The sequence below is a fragment of the Giraffa tippelskirchi genome, chromosome 9 (assembly GCF_054371585.1).
Source record: "Giraffa tippelskirchi isolate mGirTip1 chromosome 9, T2T-mGirTip1v1.2.pri, whole genome shotgun sequence".
In the NCBI taxonomy this organism is placed as follows: Eukaryota; Metazoa; Chordata; class Mammalia; order Artiodactyla; family Giraffidae; genus Giraffa; species Giraffa tippelskirchi.
This window is the reverse complement of record NC_137283.1, coordinates 33,320,508-33,345,738: the sequence shown is the minus strand read 5'-3', so window position 1 is coordinate 33,345,738 and position 25,231 is coordinate 33,320,508. Positions and strand designations below refer to the sequence as shown.

The 25,231-nt window shown below is 40.0% G+C and overlaps 1 protein-coding gene and 1 long non-coding RNA gene across 3 annotated transcripts in view; one reads left to right on the top strand and one right to left on the bottom strand.

The window, feature by feature from the left end:
- The window catches only part of LRIG1 (leucine rich repeats and immunoglobulin like domains 1), a 539,770-nt gene that overhangs the window by 311,896 nt on the left and 202,643 nt on the right, over positions 1-25,231 (bottom strand). For both annotated transcript variants that reach the window (XM_081528432.1, XM_081528434.1), the window contains one exon: positions 4,045-4,109. The gene's annotated coding sequence lies outside the window, so the exon portion shown is untranslated. The remainder of the gene's footprint in view (positions 1-4,044; positions 4,110-25,231) is intronic.
- Positions 1,159-13,400, top strand: LOC145520937 (uncharacterized). The gene is made up of 3 exons (XR_014064932.1): positions 1,159-4,479; positions 7,571-7,682; positions 13,163-13,400. It is a non-coding gene; the product is annotated as an uncharacterized LOC145520937 (long non-coding RNA).

The following is a 25,231-nucleotide window of genomic DNA, read 5'->3' as shown; positions in this document are numbered from 1 at the left end:
TTGGTTCAACTTTAAGAATGTGTAAGAAGAGTGCTTTTCAACTAGGAGTGATTTTTTTTGTTGTTGCTTTCATGGGACTTTTGGCAATAGTATGAGAAAATGTTGGTAGTGACAACTGGTGTGTATGTCTGTGTGTGTGTGTGTGTGTGTGTGCACGCACGTGTGTGTCTCTCACAGGGATCTAGTAAGTAGAGGCCAGGGGTGTGTGTGTGTGTGTGTGTGTGTGTGTGTGTGTGTGTGTGTGTGTGTGTGTGTGTGTGTCAGGGATCTAGAAAGTAGAGGCCAGAGATGCTCCTCTGCAATGAACTTTCGGGCCCTAAATGTCAATAGTGCTGAGGTTGAGAAACCCTGCCTCAGGATCAACATCTCTTCCGCATCAATCTCCTTTTCTACTCACCTCAAAGAAAACTCCTTAGAACCCTCTTTAGAACTTCCATAGCTCCTCTCATGTTAAAAACGATCTTTCTACTTGGTTCCTCTCCCTGGTAGAAGAAAACTTTACTTAGGCTAGGATCCCTGCTTCATTCATTTTTGAGTCTGGTGTCATCCTCACTCACTCCATGAATGTTTATGCCATTTCAAGCAAAATTCATTTACAATACCCTTGGGACTGACCACAAAATGGTTCTGTGAGTGATAACCATAACTAGTGTTTACAGGGAGAAGGAAGATCCAGGGACCTAATTTTCAGTTTAAAAATCTAATACAAATCTTCCAGGCTTCATTTAAGAAAATGGCTGTGTATTTTTTTTTTTTTTTTTAACGTTCACCAAATGTCATAGTTGCTTCCAGACCCGCCTGGGGGTATGCAGGTGAGTCAGCCATGTGAACATGAAGACCACCCATGGTGCTCCAACATCACGCGAACAACCTCGTTGGCTGCATCCACTGTAGTGTCTGGCTACCAGTTGGCAGCTCTGAGCAAACTAACTCAGTCCCTAAGCCAGCCCTGAATTCCAGGAAATTAAAATCCAGCAAATAACTCGATACAGATCTGAGAGGAAACTGAGCAAGGTAACGGTGCCCTCTAAAAAGAGCCAGGTAATTACTTTTGAAGATCTTTCAAAAAGATTCACTTAACTGCACAGACTGAAGCAGCAAAGGGCTTATTTGTTTGTTGACAGAAGCTGTCTCTATGTAGTCAGCAGACTTCGGAATGTTGGATACCCAATCAATATTTGGATGCCATGGAGTTACTATGCTATTCAGCTGACCAGAGTTAAAAACAAGAGACCAAGAGACTACCCTTGGTGAGGTTGACCTGGCCACATTTTTTACTCAATTGATCATGTTAGTTTTCCTCACTTTGCTTCTTATTCCAGCTTTAGCACTTGGCATGAATACTGTGGTGAAATGCATTCACTGCTCTTTCACTTTATGTGTTGGAGCAATCTATCAGCGCCATCAATTCTGCAAAGGCTCCTTTTAAAGGTATTCTACCTCCAGCAAGTTGGTGAATACAGAAATGATTATATCACAGATTGGTTATGAAGTTCAACCAATTTAGCAATTTTCCTCTTGTGGTTAATTATCCACAGAATGTTTGCTCTTTTTCTTCTTCATCTTTTAATTTTCAGTCTTGGCAATCTGCGCTAAAGTGACTGGAAGTTATGAAAAGTATGAAAATGTGTCTGTTTCAAATAGTTGGCTGAGTTCTTCATCAGCTGGAGGCCCAGCACAGGTGTGAATATTTGTTTATAATCCAAACACAGCAAAGTAAACAGTTCCATTTTGCACCTTTTTTCCCTCCACAACAATGAGATGAATATTTCCTTTGTGATGGTCAATGACTTTGTTTAACTTGAAAGAAAGCCTGAATGGATAGGAAGGGCCGAGAGACTCGTAACTGTTTGTACAAGGGCCTGAAGTGACTGACAGCTCAACTAATCTGGGCGTAGAGCCCTGACATTTTGTCAGCTCCCCTGAGGAGTCAGACGTGCTGTCCATGACACACCTGTCAAGTGCTGATAGAAAAACAACTGTCACACGTAGCCTTCAAGGTTACATATGTGACCCTTAACCCTGGAACCCCTTCTGGACTTTTCCACTGAGTATCAAAAGCCTTTCAAATATTTCCAGCTGGACATCTCCATGAGCTGTAATGGCAGCTCAGCATTCTAGCACCGGTGATCATTGTTGAGGGACTTCCCCTCTCCCTGGTGTTTTTCTCTCCCTCATGGGAAGGCCCAGTTCTGAAATCTCTTTGGTAGCAAAAGAGAGGAGCTGCTCTCATCATCTAAAACTCAATCTCTGCCTCCCGGTTGAACCCGTGTGTCTTCCTGAAAGTGGGATATCTTTGAGGCCACTTAGATTCCTGTCTTCATCTCCAAGGTCTGAAACCCTTGAATGAGCCTGCAAGACAATAAACTTTTCCAGGCTATGGTGTTCAGTGTCTTCCAAGGGCTTGGTCTGGTTTCCCTTCTTGCACAAGAGACAACAAACAGGAAGAAACATAGACGCCCCTGACGCCAGAGGTTGATGTTAAACAAACTAAGTACTGAATTTAAGACAATTTTCAAGTCTTTGCTACTATCCTGATAGCCACCAGTAAAGATTATGAGAAAAGAAAAAGATGAAAAAAATGGGAAAAGACCCAACATAGGAGCTATATCCAAGAGAACTGAATTCATAACTAAAGCAATAAATATCCTACAGGTACAAAGATGCCTCTTCATTCAGCATAGCAAGAAAATAAGACAGCTGACTGAATCTATTCAGAATAATAATCAGCTTCAAGGAGGAAAACAAAACCACCTTCAAACTATGTCAGCTGAACTCCAACAGGGATCTCAGGATCCTTGGGTTGGTTACAGCTTTTCTCAAGATAAACTAAAATGGCCTTGGACAGAGTATCCACAAACCAGCACATCAGCAACAGGCTAGTTTAAGCCAGAATATTTCTGCAGCTTCTTCCAGGGATGGTTCCTTTTTTCTCTGGTTTCCCAGATTGTCAGACTAAAGGACGCAAGCATTTGCTGAGCACATTAAAGCTCATACTCATAGTTCTTCTATAGAAATTTCCATCTAAATGAGCTAAAAATAACTAAATGAAAGGAAAACCATGGACTGGATCTTTAGACAGTATTAACATCATTTCCCTCATTTTATGGATGAAGAAACTGAGATCCAAAGAAGTGAAGTGCCTGTGCCCCCAGGTTACTAAACTAGTAAATGACAAACTCTCAATGAAAACATCAATTTCCTTCATTTCTTTAAAGCCTTGGGCACTGCTTATTTCTAAAGCTGAACGTACACATTACTGTAGCTTAGAGATACAAATTATTTTATAATGTGTGATTGTTTAGAAACAAACAAGTGGTTCATAATAATTACAGTTCAGGGAAAAATAAACTCTAAAAAATTATTATTGTTCTCAGGATTTTTTTTTTATGCCATTCATGATAATGTCTCCTTAGGATAGGAATATTAATTCAGCTAGCCTCAGTGCCTTAAGCAGCTGAAGTCACTGTTTAACCAAACACCCGGAATGTCAGATTTTTCAGACTGTCTTGTTCAGGACAACTCTGCCTGCAATAAGCTTTGTGACCCATTCAGCTTCCTTGGAAAGTGAGGTTAGCTCCCCCACCCTCTCTGATGGAGCCCAGTCTTAATCTCAAGGCATTTCCCTCAAATTTTCTTTAATTTTTTTTTAAATTTTATATTGGAGCATAGTTGATTAACAATGTTGTGTTAGTTTCAGGTATACAGCAAAGTGATTCAGGTATACATATATATTTACCTATTTTTTTCAAATTCTTTTTCCATTTAATTTACTACAGAATATTGAGTTGAGTTCCCTGTGCTATATAGTAGATTCTTCTGGGCAATCTATTTTAAATACAGCAGTGTGTATATGTCAATCCCAAACTCCCAGTCCATCTCATTTCCTTTTAAAAGACTTGTGTATCATCAGCCTAAGGTGGCTCAGCTTCCTCAGTTGCCAAAGCCCTAGACAGATCATCCTAGTTCTTGTCACCCTGTCCAAGGATCTGCTTGGGCTGAAAGTCAACACAACTCTCTTGTAACAGAGCAGTGGTCTCCTACCTTGTTATTCAACGACTTGAGTCTCAAGATCTGGGAAACTGCAAAGGAGTGGGAAGGATCAATCTCTGGAAGGAAGGAATGAGAGAAATGTGCAAGGTCAAACAAAATTTTCTGTAGATTTGTTGGCTTCTGAATACTTTTTCTGAGATCACATAGTTTATCTTGAGAAATGCTGTTAAAATGTTGACTGCAAAGGATGGTGCATGACCTCACTGCTCCCTACACCTGCAGCACAGGCATCACTTGGGAGTCAGTTAGGAATGTGGTGTCTTGGGCCACAGATCCACTGAATTACAGTATGAATTTCAACAAGATCCCCAGGCAATTCAGGTGCACAGTCAAGTCTGTGAAGAGTCCTGTGGTGAAGAGATCCATACAAGTCCCTCTTCATTTCTGTCTCCTTTGTTCCTGGCATTCAGAGCCACTGGCTAAGAGGTGAGCCTTTTCCAAACGTTTCTTTTTTTCCTCCGCCTGCACCTGGCTCATTCTCCACCTCCTCTTTAAGATGCCGTGTGCTGCACGTCCCTCACCAATCCTCTTCAACTTGGATCCTTAGCATACTATTTGTTTGATATAATATATCACTTTATATTAGTTTATTTTTCTAGAAATCTCTCATCTCCCGGAAGTCTTCTTTTCAAGTATAGGCCACTCACTAATCCTTCCTTTCTATAACCTACGACAAAAAGATTTCGCCTAACTTATCATGGGTGCTTCTAGATCACATTCATTCTAGAACTTTTGAGAATTTTTAAAATATGGCTTAGAAAAGCTTGGTAAATTTGTCTGGGTTAAAATTAAGAAGGTGGGTCAATCAAAGATAGCAAAAGCAAACAAAAAAACAGAAGTTTTCAGTGCATATATCACTCAGGATTAGTGTCTAGAATATATGATGAAATGCTATATATTAGTAAAAAAGTAAATCATACAATATAAAGAAAATGGGAACAAGATACATAGAGGCAATCCACAGACCAGAACATATGAATATCACACAAAACATGAGAAGACGCTCAAGTCCGCTTCTAATCAGGGAAATACAGCCAGAGCCTTAGTAAGTCCCATTTCATACTCAGTTAAGAAGTTGGACAATACCAAGTGGGGATGATAATCTGAAGTAATGGAAACTTAGACTTCTGGATGGAGTATAAATGTTTATGACCATATCTGAGAACAATTTGGCAATATCTAAGTCAGCTAAAAAAGTCCTTACTCTAGGACTCAACAGTTTCATTGCTAGGTGAGTCTAGAGCAACTCTCACCCAGAGGCACAACAAGATATGTATAAACTGTGATAAGATTGGAAATGACTAAAATTGGAAACAATTTAATGTTCACCAAAGAGAATAATAAATAAATTTTATATTCATATAGTGAAAAACTATGCAGTAGTTACATATGAATGAACCTGAAGTCGGTATATGTGTATGTGGGTGTATATGTGTGTGTGTGTGTGTACATATGTATATACTTATATATATATCTCAACTTGAATGAATCTCACAATTCAAAGTTGAATGAATAAAAGGAAATTATAGAAAAATGTACAGTATCATTTCTATAAAAGTTTAAAACATGGAAGTCAAAGCTTTAAGGATACACGTAAATTTAGAAAAAACACAAAGAATGATAGGCAATGATAAGACCTATTTAATAGCAGTTACTTTGGTAGGGGCAGGAGTGGGGATGAATCTATGAGGATTTACCTAAGGGGCTACAATGGTGTTGGTATAGAGCTTTATTTCTTAAGCTGAGTGATGGATACAAAGGTAATGATTGTATTTTCTTTGTAAACTTCTGAGGGTCTAAAATACTAATCAAGGTGAATTAAAACAAAATAATTTTTATTTAAGACTATATAACTCAATCATGTCACCCTCTTCCCACTTTCGTTACCACAGTATACTGATGAACCATCAGTCATATCCAGCCTACAGTTTTCCTCTCCATCCTCCCTACCATCAGCTGCATGATTTCAGCAGCCCTGTTGCTCCTGGTCCTCTTCTGCCCCAGAAATCTTGACCATCACTTGCCCTAGGTACTCACAAGATGGATTTTAGATCTTGTCACCCAGCACATCTCCAACCAACAATTCCTGATTATCTCTTCCGCTACATCTTTCATGCTCTTTCCAAGCCTATCTTCAGTCAAAACTCCTGGTGGGCTCAATGTTCTTGCCGTACTTTAGTCCTCAAATCCTCTCCTGAGTCTTCTTCTTCTTTTTCAACACCCCTGGATCCATACATAGCCAACATCTTAGAGCTTTTGTCATACTCATCTTGCCTAACTCTAACCATCCACTTTTTCTACTCCTAGCCGAGGATGCTGAATAATGCTAACGGAAATCTTGTAACAGTCCTGCCCTGCATCATTTCAAACCCATTTCCTCCAGAGAACCTGGCTTCCAGCCTCTGACACCAGTTTTTTTATTCACTCCTAGCTGAAATCATTTCCAGCCTTCAATACCAGCAATGGCTTCCCTTTGCCAGGAATGGAAAGTTAACTGTGTCCTGAACAGCCAGGGAAGTGCCTGGGGAGTAGCTTAGGAGAAGTCTTCTCAGACCGGCTCAGGGTCCCCTTCCTCAGTTCAATCAGAAAGGTCTGCTTTAATCATTTAAAATATGTCTTCTAAATAAGATTTCGTTTAATTAAAAAAGGGCAGGGAGCTGTCCTGCTTTTTAAACCTTTGGCTTTCCACTGCACTGGGTATAAAACACAAACCCCTTAGCCGGCTGTACATGGGACATGACTCCATCTCGACTCTGACCTTAGCTAGTGCTCCTCAGCCCTGGTTTCCCACTCTGCTGGCCGAGGGCCCTTCTGCTCTCACCTCTAGGCCCATGTGTGGTTCCACCTGCCATCACACCTGCCCCTTTGTCCCTTTGTGCCTGACCCCTTACGTTCAAATTCCATTTTAAATGTCACCTCCCCTAGCATTTCTCATTATTCTTTATCACGCTACCTTCTTCATCCCTCGCATTGTATTTCTTGCACCTTTATTCATTTTGGGGTTTACCTCCTCATTTAGTGTCGGTTTCTTTCAGCAGTAGACTGTAACTCCCTTGCCAGGAAGCATCCTCTTTGTCATGGTTCAAATTCAGGGGCAGGGCCAAAGTGGGGTGTGGGGAGGGGTGGGCTTCAGACCCTCTTTAGGTTCTTAGAGTAGAAGCTGCACCTGAGACCACCCCCAAATAAGTAAGTAATTAAAAGAGAAACCCTGGCTGTGCACCTCTGGCTTCCCAGAAAGGGCCCCCAGCCCTCCCCCTTCCAGCCAGATGCCCCCAGGATCTCTGCTACAGAGAAGTCCAGGAGCTGAACCGGAGCCAGCACCTCCCTCATGGATCCTGTTCCTGCGCATAGGAAGCAGGCAGGAAATATTTTTTGATGAATCAATAAATTTGTGAAAGTTTGAGAAGCACCAGGCTAGGAAAAAAAAACATCAGCTCCCCTAGAGTGATAGGAACAAGAAAAGTAGGGAGGTCAACTTTCCCCACCCTCTCCATCACTGGCTACCTACCCATGACAGTCTATTTCAGGACAAAGGGCAATAAAGCCAGACCAGCCTTCTGAACCAGCCTGCCTTTCAGCATCTGTGCTACATAGAATCTTCAGATAGGAAGATCGGGATACTTGCGGAGGTAAGTGTTGAAGGAGTTTAACTGAGTTTGTAACAAAATGATTATTTATTGAAGTATTTCTGGACACAACTTAAGCATCCCTGGTCCATCTTAAAACAAATGGCAAGTCTTTGAAAAGACTGTCATTTTATGATGGCTGTCATTATAGCAGGAAGCAACAGCACTATGGGACACAGAACAGAAGTTAGTCACCTCAGATATATGAGACAGGTAGACGTGATTAGGAGTAAAGCCTGTCAAACTCCTAACTGAAAAATCTCAGTTATCTTCCTGTGTGTACCTGGATTGCCATGGCTGCACCTTTGCTTGGCAAATGTGTCCAAGTACTTTTTCTCCCTAAGCTGCTTCGCCTTCTGTACTTGTCCACAAGGCTTGAATGGAACATGGAGAGATAGCAAACGTGTAGTCTGTGTGGGTGTATTTGTTTTTCTGTTCAAACAAGATTGAGCTCTTTAGAAGAAATACACAGCAGGAGTTGATTTCAGGCAAAACACAGGGTAGTACAGTATGGGGGAGAGAAGCCGTGTGAAGGTGGCAGGGTGGTGCTAGATACCAGGGCATGCAAGTCATCAATCTGGGTCAGCACAGGGTGGTGAGGTGGAGGTTATGGTAGGAGGGCAGGTGAGTATGATGACTATGTAGCTACTCTTCCTGAATAATCATCATAAACCAGGTACTATGCCTTTTACATAGAACTGACTGTTACTTTCATAAATACTAGGAGACAGGTTGTTGTTTTTAGTTGCTAAGTTGTGTCCAACTCTTTTGTGACCCTGTGGACTGCAGCCCACCAGGCTCCTCTGTCCACAGGATTTCCCAGGCAAGAATACTAGAGTGGGTTGCCATTTCCTTCTCCAGGGGATCTTCCCGAGCCAGGGATGGAATCCGCATCTCCTGCCTTAGCAGGCAGATTCTTTACTATTGAGCTACCTGGGAAGCCCATGAGATAGGTACCTTTTTTTAATAACCACTTTTTAAATTGATGTATATTTAATTTAAAATATTGTGCTGGCTTCGGGTGTACAGCAATGTGATTCTGTTATACATATATACATATAGCTCTTTTATTAATATATATACTCTCTTGTGCATATATACTCTTTTTCAGATTCTTTTCCACTATAGGTTATTACATGATATTGGATATACTTCCTTATGCTATAGAGTAGGTTCTTCCTGTTTATTTTATATATATAGTTGTTCATTATATATATATATATATATATATATATATATATATATATGTATATATATATATGCTGCTACTGCTGCTAAGTCGCTTCAGTCGTGTCCGACTCTGTGCGACCCCATAGACGGCAGCCCACTGGGCTCCCCCGTCCCTGGGATTCTCCAGGCAAGAATACTGGAGTGGGCTGCCATTTCCTTCTCCTATATATATATATGAAATCCCAAACTCCTAATTTATCTACTTTCCCTCTATCCCCTTTGATAATCATGAATTGTTGCCTATGTCTGGGAGTCTATTTCTGCTTTGTAAATAAGTTCATTTGTATCATTTTTTAAATTCCACATGTGAGTAATAACATATGACATTTGTCTTTCTCTGCCTGACTTCACTTAATATGATAATCTCTAAGTTCATCCATGTTGCTGCAAATGATTTTGTTTTATTCTTTTTTATGGGTTAGTAATGTTCCAATGCATATATGTACCACATTTTCTTTATCCACCCATTTGTTAAAGGACATTTAGATTGCTTCCATGTCTTGGCTACTGTAAATGGTGCTGCTATGAACATTGGGGTGCATGTATCTCTTCAAATTAGCTTTTCTCTGGATATACGCCCAAGAGTGGGACTGTGGGATCATATGACAATTCTATCTTTAGTTTTGAAAGAACCTACATATTCCTCTCCATAATGGCTGCACCAACTTACATTCCAACCAATAGTGTTGGAGACTCCTTTCTCTCTACACCCTCTAGAGATAGGTACCTTTATTATTCCTCTTTCATCTCTAATACCTCAGTGAAGACACTGAGGCTCAGAGAGGTTAAGCAATTTGCATAAGGTCACCGAGTTCATATGAAAGCCTGGATTGTAATCTAGGTTTATCTATCTTTGAAGTCTGGGGTCATAACCACCATTCCATGCTTTGCTGCCAGTTGGCAGAATAGCCTGGACCCCAAGAGAGGGGTTAAGCTTAGAGCTGTAATTACAGGGGAAATCTCTTAGAGGGTAACAAAGAGAACAAAGAAAGAGCCAAACTCTGGCAGCATCACTAAAAAAGGAAAGGACTGAGGAGCACCCAGGTTTTTTATGTGAAAAAGATGTTCTCCTATTGCTTAATTTGAGGACAGAAAAAGGAAAAAAAACTGTGAATCTGAGGCTGTGGTGAAGAAAAAAAGAATAAAGGACATAGGAAACAGACCAAAAAGGAAAAAAAAAAACTTTAAAAATTACTTTCAGCACCCATCTATGATAGTAACTCTTCAAAAAATGGGCATAGAAGGAATCTACCTCAACATAATAAAGGCCATATATAATAAACCCACAGCAAACATTATTCTCAATGGTGAAAAACAAAGCATTTCCTCTAAGATCAGGAACAAGACAAGGGTGTCCAGTCTCACCACAATTATTCAATATAGTTTTGGAAGTCTGAGCTGTGGCAATCAGAGAACAAAAAGAAATAAAACAAACCTAGTCTGGAAAAGAAGTAAAACTCTCACTGTTTGCAGACAACATAATACTATACACAGAAAACCCTAAAGATATTACCAGAAAATTACTAGAGCTAATCAGTGATTTTTGAATTTAGTAAAGTTGCAGGATAGAGAATCAATATGCAGAAATCACTTGCATTCCTATACATTAACAGTGAAAAATCATAAAGAAAAATTAAGGAATTAATCCCACTTATCATTGCAACAGAAAGAATAAAATATCTAGGAATAAACCTACCTAAGGAGACAAAATAACTGTATAGAGAAAACTATAAGACACCGATGAAGGAAATCAAAGACAATATAATGTCTTTGATGAAGAGATATTCCATGTTCCTGGGTTGGAAGAATCAATATTGTGAAAATGACTATACTACCAGATGCAATCTACAGATTCAGTGCAATCCCTAACAAATTACCAATGGCATTTTTCATAGAACTAAAACAAAAAATTTCACAATTTGTAATGGAAACACAAAAGATCCTGCATAGCCAAAGCAATCTTGAGAAAGAAGAATGGAGCTTGAGGAATCAACCTTCTTGTTTTCAGACTATACCACAAAGCTACAGTCATCAAGACAGTATGGTATTGGCACAAAAACAGAAATATGAATCAATGGAACAAGATAAAAAAACCCAGAGATAAACCCACACACCTACGGACACTTTATCTTTGACAAAGGAGGCAAGAATATAAAATGGGCTATAGATAATCTCTTCAGTAGGTGGTGCTGGGAAAACTGGGCAGATGACACCACACTTATGGCAGAAAGTGAAGAACTAAAGAGCCTCTTGATGAAAGTGAAAGAGGAGAGTGAAAAAGTTGGCTTAAAGCTCAACATTCAGAAAACTAAGATCATGGCATCTGATCTCATCACTTCATGGCAAATAGATGGAGAAACAGTGGAAACAGTGGCTGACTTTATTTGGGGGGGGCTCCAAAATCACTGCAGATGGTGACTGCAGCCATGAAATTAAAAGACACTTGCTCCTTGGAAGAAAAGTTATGACCAACCTAGACAGCCTATTAAAAAACACAGACATTACTTTGCCCACAAAGGTCCATCTAGTCAAAGGTATGGTTTTTCCAGTAGTCATGTATGGATGTGAGAGTTGGACTATAAAGAAAGCTGAGCACTGAAGATTGATGCTTTTGAACTGTGGTGTTGGAGAAGACTCTTGAGAGTCCCTTGGACTGCAAGGAGATACAACCAGTCAATCCTAAAGGAAATCAGTCCTGAATATTCACTGCAAGGACTGATGCTGAAGCTGAAACTCCAATACTTTGGCCATCTGATGCGAAGAACTGACTCATTTGAAAAGACCCTGATGCTGGGAAAGACTGAAGGCAGGAGAAGAAGGGAATGACAAAAGATGAGATGGTTGGATGGTATCACTGACTCAATCGACATGAGTTTGAATAAGCTCCGGGAGTTGGTGATGGACAGGGAGGCCTGGCGTGCTGCAGTCCATGCGGTCGCAAAGAGTTGGACATGACTGAGTGACTGAAATGAACTGAACATGCGATTCAATACCATAAAAACAACCAATCAATCAAAAAGAGAGCAAAAGACTCAAACAGACATTTCTCTGAAGCAGAGAGATGGCTAATAAACACTGAACAGTTTGCTGCAAGACTAGAACTGCTGAGGCTGAGTTTTGAAGTGACTTGCTTCTTACATGGGCAACACCATGGTCCAAGGTGGGATGCTTTAGGAATGTATGTATTTAGTGAAGATATTTCTGTGCAGAAGGAAAGAGATAGCTAGTTCTTCATAAAAGACAGTCAGGAAATATCAACAAAATGTGTAATGCATGCCTCACTATGGGTAAAATGGAAACTTCATCTGATCCATTATAATCAATGTAATTTTTACTTTTAGAGCTTTGCTACTCAAAGTGTGATCAATAAGCCATCACCTAGGAGTGTCACCCAAATTCACTGAAACAGAACTTGCATTTTATTAATAGGATACCCAAGTGATTCTATCATACATGCATTAAAGCTTGAGAAATGCTTCCCTGCCATCTTGGCAACTTGGTGAACTCCTATTCATCCTTAAAAGTCCAGCTCAGATATCATGTCATTCTTAAAATTTCTCCTACCAGAGTTAATCACTTCTTCCTCTCTGCTATTTCTGTGGACCGCTTACTTATCTCCATCCTGTTTGCATCACACTGTGTTGTTGATATATTCTTGAGGAAATGGGTATCTTTGTGTTCTTACTTTTGCAGTCTAGTGGCAGTTAACCATGTTATCTCTATAGATATATCTCTATACCTAGACATATCTAGATATATCTCTATTATCTATATAGATATATCTCTCTATATATACTTATATAAGATAGATTCTAAGGAGTATTCAGTTACTCACTTTAGTTGTTGTTCAATTTAAATCATTCCAGGAAAAAAGTTTTACAATTTCCTCATGCACAAAAATCACCTAGTAAGCTCATTAACCTGGGGGACTGTGGATCCCTCTGCCATAAATTCTGATTCTGCACTTTTTAGCTGGGCTCCAGGAATATGCATTTTTAGCCAGTAGCCTAATGATTTCTGTTGCATATGGTCAATGTAAAATTCTGGTTTAGAAATATTTCTGAATTGGAGTCTAGGATGCCAAGTCCTGGTCTGGTGGGCTGCTACTGCCCTGGTCATTGCACTGGTCTCTATGTCCTCTAGATACCAAAATCATGGACCAAATACATCAGTGAGGGAGCCACCCAAGTTCATTTGGACTATGTTTCTGTAAGGATGCCTGTATAGAGAAATGAAAATGTGCTCAATTTCAGGCCAGATCAGTCTGAGTTACTCAATACTGATGAGCAACTCCACCATCAAGAAGATCTCCTGGGACTTCCCTGGTGGTCCAGTGGCTGAGACTCTGCACTCCCAATGTAGAGGGCCTGAGTTTGATCCCAGGTCATGGAGCTGGATCCCACATGCCACAATTAAGAGCTGGAACAGACCCAGCACAGCCAAATAAATAAATACTAAAAGAAAAGAAAAAAAAAAAAAAAAAAAAGAAAGGATCTTGAAATTGATCCACTGACTCTTAGGATCTATTCCAGTATTTTGGAAACACATGAATGTTATCCACATGCATAGATCTGATTGCGTGAATCCTGCTATGGGCAGGCGATAGATAATATTCCATTTGATTCACACAATGCTAGAAGGCAAAGGACACTATCACCTTTTAATGACAAGGTCATTGAGCCTCAGTGACATTTTGTGACTTTCTTAGTCACAGAATTAGGAAAGGGCTGAACCAGTAGTCAAAGTCGGATTTGTCTGCTTCCAAAGCTATTGTTTCCTTCCTGTTTGTCAGACTCTCTAACAGCTGGGGATGGTGAGAGCCCTTCGAAACATCCATTCACTGCACTCCTGTTCCAAGTGGTACATACAACCATTCATATAACTATTTATCTCCAGCTGTAGAGTACATCTATACCAACAGAATGTCTGGAAACACAAAGAAGTGATCTGGCTCTCTCTCTAAAGGAACTTTTAACTAGTTGGACTTTTCCCTTAACTGGTGCTCTGAGTCAATGCATACCTCTATGGAGTAAGAGAAACACGGACACATAGTTTCAAGTTGTTACAACAATTGAATCAAATCGTAACAGAGTAGAGATAATCAATTTTTGCAGTTGGTTGGGAAGACAAGAAATTGGATGGGTGTCCCTTATTTAGTTAACTGTCTAAAGCTCTCAGAGCACAAAGCAAAGTTGTTTTTTTCTTGAGAAGGGTTATTAGTTTAGTGGTAGGAGGAAAGAATGGGTTAACTAAATTATGATATATCCATAAAAGAAGACTTTTATGCTGAATGTTTTCAGTCTCCTACAGCTAGGGCATAAGAATGAGCACAGCACATATACTGCCTGCCCTCACAGAACTGACTGTATACTTGATGAAGCAGAATGATCTCGATCTATACATTCGATCAGTGATTCAAAATATGTTGTAAAAATGCAATATGTGATCTGCAGAGAGCACATAAAATATTAAAATGCTAAAAAAAGTATGTGTGTATATAAGTGATTTTGCCAGAGGGTTCTACACAGTGTTATTCATAGCAGTTATCTTTGCAGACTAGGAATGAGTTTGGGTTGGGATGGAGGAATGGATGGGAATGGTGGACTTAATAATACATTTTTTGTGGCAGGGAGACAACTGCCTACCCTCAAATCTCTTCTTCAGTCAAAAAAAGAAAAAAACAAAACACCAGAATCTTTCCTAGATTCCTAGTGGCTCAGTGTAGGCATGTGACTAAGTTTTGGGCAAGCTGTAGACTAGAAGTAGTTGTGTAGGACACCTAGGAAGCCTCATTAAAAGGGAAGGGACTAGCCCTTTTGTCCATATTCCTTCTTGCTGCCTGGAATGTGGATTCACGGTATGGCTCCAACAGCCATCTTGGATCATGAGGACATCTTGAGTGTAGAAGCCACAAACAGGAGGATACTAGGATGAAAGAGCATGAGATTGCTCCATTCAAATCCACTACTCCTCTGCTGTCTACTACTATGGGAGCCGTGAGCCTCATGTGAATGTCTTAGTAGATTAATCAAAATTACATACAATTTTTAAAAATTCAGCCCCTCAGCCCAAGTAGCTACACTTCAAACACTCAATAATGACCGAGTGCTGGCCAGTGGCTATCAAATTGGACAACACGGATTTGCATCACAGCAGAAAGTTTTGTTGGCTAGTGCTGCTCTACTGCTTGTTTCCAGACTCTATAGAGAATAAATCCCCTCCAAGTTTATGTCTTTTCTACCTGTATTTGAACACATCCGATACATGTTCTTTATAAGAACATGTATCAATTTTATGATATAAAATGAATAGAATTTTAAATATACAATTGGACATCAACATGGATTAAAACAGACAAAGATATACTATAAATAATCTGGTTTGATTATTTAAAAATAGAAAAACATTGTATCAAAAATAGATTTTAAAAAACACTAGGTACAGGAGAGGTCTGGAAAACTATAAACTTTTAGATTTGTTTCTTTGTTCTGAAGTAAAAGGCTGGGCACCCAAAGTTTATACAACCTTCACTTTGAGTTGACAAAGACCACACACCAGGTAGGCACATACATTTCTATAGAGTTGTTGTCTACACACTGAGCCACGGAGCATATTAAGAATTTTCTGAGAGATACAGTTAACATTCATGGGAGACACTTTTATAAGGATAAGATATGGTCTGGTGCTCTTTAGCTATTCATCAAACCCTCTGCTGTTTGCATTTTGAAAATATACACTGCCATTACATTTTAAATACACTGTGTTACATTGTGCTCTCTTTGAATCTGCAGCAAAATTATGATTCCATTGTGTATTTTTAAAGATTAAATATTTCTCATATTTTTGCACTATAGCAAGCAAACTCAAGGCTTTTAGCATTCCAGGTCATGTAGATGATTTCAACAAGGTTGTTTATTCTTCATTCAACATGTGCGGGATTCAGGAGTATCATTTGCATTCTTACAAGAAGGTGCCACCCAGGTAATCTTTGGCAAATGATTGGCAATGCATATTCTGATCTGCCTGGAAAATATGGTATATAACACCCAGGCCAAGGGAACCAAGGGCCGAGAAAGCAAGATTCTGTGGGGGACGTTTATCACAAAGGAGAGTAACCTTAACCTTTCTATCAATGGGGTACTGAATGTACCAAGTCCTGAAGCCCCTCATCTGGTACTCTGCCAGCACAAACCAAGGACATGGGTCTTCTCCCCCCCCCGCCTTCATGTGTGTGTGTTTATGTATGTGTATTTTATCCTGTAGGTCATAACGATATGACATACATACTATTTGTGCACATTTTAATTTTCTAATTCCACTGGAAGTCTCAGAGGCTTCTTCAGATGAGAACTGAAAGCCAGGCAAGTGTATTCTTGGTGGGCAATTGGTGCTGTTACAAAATCCCTTTTTCACCCTACTAGGAAAGAAGTGGTTTCAAAGGTGGGCATTCTCTGATCATCATATCCTTTTTACCTTTGTCCAAGGGATGAAGGGATGAAAGCAAAGCTGGCTGAGGGGCATGACTGGGAGAGAGGGCTCCAGATCCCACTCCTGATACTGACAACATTTCTGAGTGTTGTGTATTTCCTCTTAGTTCCCCCAGCACTGGTGATTTTTAGTGCACATTTTAGGATGTTGGGCCACTGTTCATTCAACAGAAAACCAAGTGTGACATCCAAAGAATATTAATGAACCACTTAAATTTTTACTGAAGTCTCTTGAAATGTCACGAAAAGGGGATTACATTCCCAACCCACAAAAACTTTGGACAGTCCTCTTTCACCTCTTTGTCCCACTGTCTCTGAAGTACTGCCAACTCTTGCAGCATCCCCCAGACTCCCACGCTTTCCAAACTACTGTGAGCCTGGGTCTTCTCTGAGATCTGTCCCTCAGCTTTCACGAGGGTCTTAGTCTCTTTCTAACATAAATATATCTAGATTTGCTGGCTATCTTTAATTTTTTTTTTTTTTTTTTTGCTATTATTAGCAATAACACAACCAAAGGCCTTAGAGGGTAAGCAGGCAAATACAAAGGCTCCCTGGGAAGTGGTGGGAAGGGGAGAGCCTGAGGAACTTGCCAGCTGATTTTGATATTTTTGGATCTTGATTACAAAACCTCTGAAGACCCTTCTAACTCATTCCCTCTTCTTCCAACCTCCTTAACCCCTTTAACTTCAGCTGATCTTCAACTTCACTAGTTTTTACAACCCCAATACCTGTCACTTGTTCCTTATTTCTCTCCCACCTCCCTCCCCTCTACTATGTGACTCTGAGCTAGTCATTCCCATGCTAAACGCTTAGTTCCCTCTCCTACACTGATGGTGGGAATGTAAGTTGGTACAGCCACTATAGAAAACAGTGTAGAGGTTCTTCAGAAAACTAAAAATAGAATTACCATATGATCTAGCAATCCCACTTCTGCACATATACCTGGACAAAACTCTAATTCAAAGATACACACACTCCTAAGTTCAGAGCAGCACCATTCACAATATCCAAGACATGGAAACAACCTAAATGTCCACTGACAGATGAATGGATAAAGAAGATGTCTCACACACACACACACAATGGAATACTACTCAGCCATAAAAAGATTGGAATAATGCTATTTGCAGCTATGTGGATGCAACTAGCGATTATCATGCTAAGTAAGTCAGAAAGAGAAAGACAAATATCATATAACTTTAATGTGGAATCAGAAATATGGCACAAAAGAACCTATCTACAAAACAGAAACAGACTCATAGAAGTAGAGAGCACATGTATGGTTGTCAAGGGGTAGTTGGTGGAGGTGGAAGGGACCGGGAGCTTGTGATTAGCAGATGCAAATAATTATATATAGGATGGATAAACAACAAAGTCTACTATACAGCACAGTGAACTATATTAGGTGACCTGTGGTAAACCATAATGGAAAAGAATATGTAAAAAAAGAATATCTCTATGTGTATAACTGGGTCTTGTTTTGATGGGTGGGGCCATGTTCAGTAAATCTTTAATCTTTAGGTTTCCCCCTCAGTCAGTCTCTTCCATCAGGAAGCTTCCATAAGCCTCTTATCCTTATCCATCAGAGGGCAGACAGACTGAAAATCACAATTACAGATAACTAACCAATCTGATCACATGGACCACAGCCTTGTCTAACTCAATGAAACTATGAGCCAGGCTGTGTAGGGCCACCCAAGACGGACGGGCCACGGTGGAGAGTTCTGACAAAATGTGGCCCACTGGAGAAGGGAATGGCAAACCACTTTAGTATTCTTGCCTTGAGAATCCCATGAACAGTATGAAAAGGTAAAAAGATAGGACACTGAAAGATGAAATCCCCAGGTCAGTAGGTGTCCAAAATGCTACTGGAGATCATTGGAGAACTAACTCCAGAAAGAATGAAGAGATGGAGCCAAAGCAAAAACAACACTCAGTTGTGGATGTGACTGATGATGGAAGTAAGGTCTGCTATAAAGAGTAATACTGCATAGGAACATGGAATGTTAGGTCCATGAATCAAGACAAACTGAAAGTGGTCAAACAGGAGATGGCAAGAGTGAACATAGACATTTTAGAAATCAGAGAACTAAAATGGACTGGAATGGGTGAATTTAACTCAGATGACCATTATATCTACTACTGTGGGTAAGAATTCCTTAGAAGAAATGGAGTAGCCATCATAGTCAACAAAAGAGTCCAAAATGCAGTACTTGGATGCAATCTCAAAAATCACAGCATGATCTCTGTTCATTTCCAAGGCAAACCATTCAATATCACAGTAATCCAAGTCTATACCCCGGGCAGTAATGCTGAAGAAGCGGAAGTTCAGCAGTTCTATGAAGACCTGCAAGATCTTCTGGAACTAACACACCCAAAAGATGTCGTTTTCATTATAGGGAACTAGAATGCAAAAGTAGAAAGTCAAGAAATACTTGGAGTAACAGGCAAATCTGGCCTTGGAATACAGAAAGAAGCAGGGCAAAGGCTAACAGAGTTTTGCCAAGAAACGCACTGGTCATAGCAAACACCCTCTTCCAACAATACAAGAGAAGACTACACATGGACATCACCAGATGGTCAATACCAAAATCAGATTGATTATATTCTTTCCAGCCAAAGATGGAGAAGCTCTATAGAGTCAGCAAAAACAAGACTGGGAGCTGACTGTAGCTCAGATCATGAACTCCTTATTGCCAAATTCAGACTTAAATTGAAGAAAGTAGGGAAAACCACTAGACCATTCAGGTATGACCTAAATCAAATCCCTTACAGTTATCCAGTGGAAGTGACAAATAGATTCAAGGGATTAGATCTGATAAGAGTGCCTGATAGAGTGCCCGAAGAACTATGGACAGAGGTTCATGACATTGTACAGGAGACCGGGATCAAGACCATCTCCAAGAAAAACAAATGCAAAAAGGCTAAATGATTGTCTGAAGAAGCCTTACAAATAGCTATGAAAAGAAAAGAAGCAAAAGGCAAAGGAAAAAAGGAAAGATATATCCACTTGAATGCAGAGCTTCAAAGAATAGCAAGGAGAGATAAGAAAGCCTTCCTCAGTGATCAGTGCAAAGAAATAGAGGAAAACAATAGAATGGGAAAGACTAGAGGTCTCTTCAAGAAAATTAGAGATACTGAAGGAACATTTCATGCAAAGATGGGCATAATAAAGGACAGAAATGGTATGGACCTAACAGAAGCAGAAGATACCAAGAAGAAGTGGCAAGAATACACAGAAGAACTGTACAAAAAAGATCTTCATGACCCAGATAATCACGATGGTGTGATCACTCACCTAGAGCGAGACATCCTGGAATATGAAGTCAGGTGGACCTTAGGAAGCATCGCTATGAACAAAGCTAGTGGAGGTGATGGAATTCCAGTTGAGCTATTTCAAATCCTAAAAGATGATGCTGCGAAAGTGCTGCACTCAATATGCCAGCATATTTGGAAAACTCAGCAGTGGCCACGGGACTGAAAAGGTCAGTTTTCATTCCAATCCCAAAGAAAGGCAATGCCAAGGAATGCTCAAACTACTGAACAATTGCACTCAACTCACAGGCTAGTAAAGTAATGCTCAAAATTCTCCAAACCAGGCTTCAGGAATACATGAAACGTGAAATTCCAGATGTTAAAGCTGGTTTTAGAAAAGGTAGAGGAACCAGAGATCAAATTGTCAACATCTGCTGGATCATCGGAAAAGCAAGAGAGTTCCAGAAAAACATCTATTTCTGCTTTATTGACTATGCCAAAGCCTTTGACTGTGTGGATCACAATAAACTGTGGAAAATTCTGAAAGAGATGGGAATACCAGACCACCTTACCTGCCTCCTGAAAAATCTGTATGCAGTTCAGGAAGCAACAGTTAGAACTGGACATGGAACAACAGACTGGTTGCAAATCGGGAAAGGAGTACGTCAAGGGTGTATATTGTCATCCTGCTTATTTAACTTATATGCAGAGTACGTCATGAGAAATACCAAATTGGGTGAAGCACAAGCTGGAATCAAGATTGACAGGAGAAATATCAATAACCTCGGATACACAGATGATATCACCCTTATGGCAGAAACTGAAGAACTAAAGAGCCTCTTGATGAAAGTGAAAGAGGAGAGTGAAAAAGGTGGCTTAAAATTCAGCATTCAGAAAACTAAGATCATGGTATCTGGTCCCATCACTTCATGGCAAATAGATGAGGAAGCAGTGGAAATCATGAGAGACTATTTTTGGGCTCCAAAATCACTGCTGATGGTGACTGCAGCCATGAAATTAAAAGACACTTGCTCCTTGGAAGAAAAGTTATGACCAACCTAGACAGCCTATTAAAAAACACAGAGACATTACTTTGCCCACAAAGGTCCATCTAGTCAAAGCTATGGTTTTTCTAGTAGTCAAGTATGGATGTGAGAGTTGGGACTATAAAGAAAGCTGAGCACCGAAGAACTGATGCTTTTGAACTGTGGTGTTGGAGAGAACTCTTGAGAGTCCTTTGGACTGCAAGGAGATTCAACCAGTCCATCCTAAAGGAAGTAAGTCCTGAATATTCATTGGAAGGACTGATGCTGAAGCTGAAACTCCAATACTTTGGCCACCTGATGGGAAGAACTGGCTCATTTGAAAAGACCCTGATACTGGAAAAGATTGAAGGCGGGAGGAGAATGGGATGAGAGAGGACGAGATGGTTGGATGGTATCACCGACTCAATGGACATGAGTTTGAGTAAACTCAGGAGGTGGTGATGGACAGGGAGGCCTGGCATGCTGTTGTCCATGGGGTCACAAAGATTCGGATATGACTGAGCGATTGAACTGAACTAAACTGATGTGTATAACTGAGTCACTATGCTATACAGCAGAGACTGGCACAACGTTGTATATCAACTATACTTCAATAAAAAAACATGAAAACTAAACCACTGGTTCCCTTAGCTGAGACAAGGGATGTGTTCTGGAAGGTCTCTGAGGGCGTGTGTATTGTGAAGTTGAAGATTCAGGTCATGCTGCTCAAGAAAAACATAACCTGACTAGATTAAAAGTGAGCACAGGTTACCCTTTTACCTTTAAACTACTTTTTAATAGCACCAATGACACATGAGTATTTATTCCTGTACAAAATCAAAACAGAATTAAGACTCAAATGGTTCCTACCTGCTACCCTAACCCTTATCACTTTTGTGCTTTAGGATAAAGGAAACACAGACACACAAACATACAACCCCAAATTTTATTCACTTCACTTCTTTAGGGGTTTGATCTGTCCTTTTCCTGGTGGTTTCCTGCTTTTATACACATACGAATATCCACAGAAACTGTATTGTATTGTTTGTGAGGTTTTAAAAAATGAACACATGCTGTTTCTGCACATTTTAATTTTCCAACTCTATTGAATGTCAGAAGCTCATCAAAATGAGAGTTGAAAGCTGGGCAACTATATTCTTGGTAAGCACTTTGGTGCTGCTATGAATTTAATAATAAAGATATAAATGGAATACTGTGTTTAGTTAAGTCTCTCACTTGTTTTTGTCCTTAATATCAGTTGCTACAGAAAAACCATAGATCATTCCTTGTAACAGCTATATAGTATTCCCTGTAATAATAATAATTACAATTTATTGACTGTTGACAGTTTGCCAAGAACTGTTCTTTCTTAATCCTCATGAAACTTCATGAAATAAGCAGCCAATACTGTTCCCACTTCACAAACAAGAAATCTTGGAACCAACATAAAAATGCCATGCTTTATTTCATCTGCTGCTAGACGTTTATGATGTTTCCAATTCCCTATTATAACAAACATGCTACCAAATCTTCTTGTCCAGGTGTAGGTAGGATGAATAGGAGCAGGCAAGAGCTGAGGGGGAAGGTATGTGCATTTTTAGGTTTAAGACATACTCCAAACTGTGATGGGGTATGGAATGGGGAGTGTGCTGGCGGGATGGCCAGAAAGGGGGTGGCTGCAGGGACAACCCAGATTCCAACTTCATCCGCTTTTGAATTGCTCCTAAGAACAATCTTGGGTAAAAGAAGTAATTTGTCACTATTTCTCCTAAGTCCCCTAAGCCCCAGGGCATCATCTCACTTCTCTTCTTTCTCCCCAGCCCTGAGGACCTTCCACCCACCCAGCTGGTGCATCTGGGTACCAGCTGTGCCAGCTTTGTTAGGCTTAGGAGAGACGCCAAGCCCTTCAGTATTTACTTTATCCCGAGAACATTAAGGAAGGTAGACAGGCCTCCACCCCTATGCACCATTTATACGGATGTCAGGCTGGGGATGTGGGTTCATTTTTCATTCTTTAATCCGCAGGTATGAATCAAACCATAACCCGCCTCACCAACACCATGGCATCAATATTTTCTCAGACTAGAATATGGTCTCCCTGTTCTTGCCCACCCTCTAAAAGTAAACTTAACATATGGCGTTTGTCTTATGGCAAAGGAATGCAATGTGTTTTTCTTGACATGTGACTCAATTCAAACACTAGGGAAAATTTTGATATTTCAGAGGAGGTTTGCAGTTGGAGGGAATATGCTTGCTACCTTTCCCATTAAACAGGGTAATTCCTGGAACACAAGATGTCCCAAGTTTCTCAGATAACTGAGTACCTTAAATCATCATACATGTCATGTAGACCCTAAAGTAGTGCTACAGACTCCATGAGACATCTTAAAATAGTCAGAAACTAACAGGTGAAATGCATCCAGTTTGAGAACAACCCTGATGATGTTTATACAGTTTTCTCAATGACCATACAATACCTGACCAATCATCAAACACACCCCAATGTCACAACACAAAACACACAGTTAAAGCTTGCAGGCAGAGACAACATTCAAATACAAACGGAACAATGATTTTTAAAAGTGACTGAACAATCATATTGGGCACAATGTTTAATTGCTACTAGAGCCTTTCTGGGTCTTTGAATCAGTTTCTCTGAGCTCCCTGCTCCTTCCTCTTCACTGAAAAGCATATGTGCTATATATGGTATATGCATGTGATGTTGATCTAAGGCTTACATAAAGAAAAAGCAAAATTATTTTGATAATTTAAAATGCTTTTTATCATCTTCAGAAAGGGTAACACCATAATGTAAGCCAGCACTTCATGGGCCCTGTCTTGAGCAGTATCACAATGAAAGAAACCAAGTTTAAATCAATCTAATGTTAACTCACATCTCTTGAGAAACCTTAAAGAAGATTTACTTCCTAAGTGAAAGCAGCATTTCCTCAGAGATGCTAACTCTCTCACAACTTCAAGCTGACTCATAATTTCCTTCTTCCTAACACACACTCTCTACTTTCTCCCCAGACTTTTCTTTGATATTCCTAAATGGTAGCTCACTTTTTCTGCCCTCACTCTTTGCTCTTCCAAGTGAGTTTTTGTTTGTTTGTTTCTCCCTCTCTAGAAGTGGCTCTCAGAGCTCTCGAAGACAAATCCTCACTGAGTCTTTCTTCCTGTTGATTAGCTTATGGTTTCTTCACTTTTGTACTAGTGACACTTGGGTCCATACAATTCCTTGTTGTGGGGCTGACTTGTGCACTGAAGGATGTTTATCAGCATCCCTGGCCTCCTTCACCCACTCGATGCCAGTAGCACTGCCCCTTAGCTGTGAAACCAAAAATGTCTTCAGACACTGCTCAATATCTCCTGGGTGGTAAAAGCAATCCCAGTTAAGAAAGAATGGATTACTCCAATCTGTGTATTAAAAGCCCTGGGAGATTGGGAAGGAGTGGCTTTGCCAGAGCAGTGGCTAATACCAGAGCTTTTCATGGTGGGAGGGGAAGGGAAATAAACTAAAAATATATTTAATAATGTGTATCTTTATTATAGTACATGAGCCGATACTGTGGTCAGAAAATGAAAATGACTCAAATATGAGTTAAAATCACGTGTTCTGAGCTCCGTGTGAGAAAAGCATGTGGAGCTAACCTAGGGTTATCACCTGGTCCTATAAAACAACCAGGGACCTTGAGTTCAGGTCTGAGAGCTGCCACTTGTTATTGGGTTGAGTAGGTGTGGGCTGAGTCTTGGGCATGAGTACTTGAAAAGGCACATTAGATGTTTCTGATGTGCACGTCTGGTTAGGAACTTCACTTCTAAGGACTCAATAAATGGAGACAGATACAGTGCAAAGCATGTTAGAATGCAGGATCTCTATCAGGTGGATCACTAAATGACCTTGACAAAGGCATCTCACCTTCTGGGACTCACTCTTCTCATCATCCAAACCAGCTGTTGGACCAAATCAGTGTTTTTTCAAGTGTGGTTCAGGATCACCTTGGCTGTTGGTCAAAATGAAGGTACTGAACTTCAATGAACACTGAAACTGGAACTGCTCAAGGTGAGGACCTAGAGATTTATATTTTTAAAATGTACCCTAAATTGTTCCTATGATAAGGCTTTTAGAGATTATTTATAGGTATCAGATTGTATAAGCTTTGTTGTCATTATACTTACCTATGATGTAAAGTGTTATTATTATTATGTCCACTTGACAGATGAAGGAACTAAGAGTCACAGTGATTAAGTGATTCTTTCAAGGCATAGTAACTGTGGGGAGCCAAGTACCAATCCAAGCAGAACTCCAGCTGCTGCAATGTATACCCTGTCTCTCTTGAGCACTGATGTTTCACAGCCTCTGGATCCTAACGATTTCTAAGGCTCCTGATACCTTGCAAATTTAAAGACTAATTAAAATTCTTTCCAATGACCTGCCTCTACTGTAAGCACTGATAGATTAATGAAAAGGCAATTGTAGGGGGGAGGAGGTAGGATGAAGAGGATTTACTAACATAAACATGAGAAGAATGTGGATTCTAAATATGCACAGTTT